The sequence below is a fragment of the Phyllobates terribilis genome, unplaced genomic scaffold (genome assembly GCF_046119375.1).
Source record: "Phyllobates terribilis strain yellow unplaced genomic scaffold, ASM4611937v1 Scaffold_11__3_contigs__length_659146591, whole genome shotgun sequence".
NCBI classification, from domain to species: Eukaryota; Metazoa; Chordata; class Amphibia; order Anura; family Dendrobatidae; genus Phyllobates; species Phyllobates terribilis.
In genome coordinates, this window is record NW_027362771.1 from 89932821 (window position 1) to 89934932 (window position 2112).

The following is a 2112-nucleotide window of genomic DNA, read 5'->3' on the forward strand; positions in this document are numbered from 1 at the left end:
GCCGCTACTACATACATGCGCTTGCATTCCAAGAAAACAAAGCAGATGCTAACTTCTATCATCATCATCATGCTCCTCACCTAGGCACTCTCAACTCCCCTGATGGAGAAGCCAGGGCCCACCGGAGGAGTCTGGTTCTCTGGTGGGCTCGTCCAATGCTGCCCTAAAGCAGGCAAGGCTAAGAAAAGTGTGGGGGAAGGTGACAGGAGAAATCAGGGCGGCTGGGAACCGAGTATGGACACCTGGCCGCCACCTGGCGGCTGGGGACCGAGCGTGGACACCCGGCCGCCGGGCGGCTGGGGACAGAGTATGGATACCTCGCTGCCGAAGCGGCCATGAGGTAGTGGCCAGCTTCGGCCTCCTCCAAACTAAAAGGCCCCATTTCAAGTGAAAGCTAGCAGTATGGTATTGCAGCCTGCGGGTGGGTGGGTGGTTGGCTGCATATTTTCGCTTGCATTGCAAGGAATGGGGGAGGTACAATTGAACACTGCCCTGGGACAAGGACTTGCACGGGGATAGTTGCAAGTCTGCATCTTCTGATGCGGCAAGGATCACTTCTGATGGGCACACTTTTAGACAGTGACCTGGGTGTCAGAGATGCTTCCAGGGGTCTTCCCCATGCTGTTCCCATGTCTTTTTAGCACTGTATGCATGTGTCACACAGCACATGGCCAGATAAGGTTGTAAAATGTTAAAATGACATTTCCCGGTGAATGCATTTGTCACGGTTGAAAGCAATACAAACGTGCAAAAACGCATAAAAAATGCTACTTGTGAACATAGCCCAAGGTGTGGAGGAGTATTTTTGTTTTTGGTTATTTATTTTACCTTATACACAAGTCTTTACCCTGGAAAGGATGTTCCTTAACCCCTTTCCGACCTGGTCAGTAATAGTACGCACCAGGTCTGGAAGGCCGGTTCAGTGGGGGCTCCGGCGGTGAGCCCGCACTGAAGCGAGCACATGTCAGCTGATTATTGGAATCGCAATCCACCCGCGGCTGTTAATATGTTAAATCTCTGACAGTGGCATTTAACTCGCGCTTCCAGGAGTCCTAAGCCCCGCCCATCAGTGACCCCGTCACGTGATCGCGGGTCACCAATAGGTGGGCATGACAACTCAGGGTCTGCAGCAGACGCCTGTGGTTGTCATGTCTCAATTGCTATGAGCGCCACCTAGTGGTCAGCGCTCCTAGCAAGTGAGCATTTCTCCTGCATACAAGCGATCTGCTCATCGCTTGTATGCAGTAGAAGCAATCAGACAACTGCTGCTTCTAGTCTCCTCTGGAGACTATAGAAGCAAGCAGAAAGTGTAAAAAAAAGTTTTTTAAAAAATAAAAAAAATAAAAAATATATAAAAGTTTAAGTCACCCCCCTTTCGCCCCATTCAAAATAAAATATATATATATAAAAAAAAAACCCACATGCACATATTTGGTATTGCCGCGTTCAGAATCGCCCGATCTATCAATATAAAAGAAGAATTAATACAATCAGTAAACGGCGTAACGAGAAAAAAATTTTAAACGCCAGAATTAAGTTATTTTGGTCGCTACAACTTTGCAATAAAATGCAATAACGAGCGATCAAAACATCGGATCTACACCAAAATGGTATCAATAAAAACGTCAGCCCGGCACGCAAAAAATAAGCCCTCATCTGGCCCCAGATCCCGAAAAATGGAGAAGCTAAGGGTCTCGGAAAATGGCGTCATTTTTTTTTGTTTTTTTAGCAAGCTTTGGATTTTTTTTTCACCACTTAAATAAAAAAGAACCTATACATGTTTGGTGTCTATGAACTCGTAACGACCTGGAAAATAATGATGGCAGGTCAGTTTTAGCAATCTGTGAACGTGGTAAAAAAAGGACCCAAAAAACAACTGTGGAATTGCATTTTTTTTGCAGTTTCACTGCACTTGGAATTTTTTTCCCATTTTCCAGCACACGATATGGTAAAACCAGTGATGGTGTTTAAAAGTAAAACTCGTCCCGCAAAAAATAAGCCCTTACATGGCCATATTGAATGAAAATTAAAAAAGTCCTGGCTCTGGGAAGAAGGGGAGCAAAAAAGGAAAACACAAAAACAGAAAGACCCATGGTCGTTAAGGGGTTAACA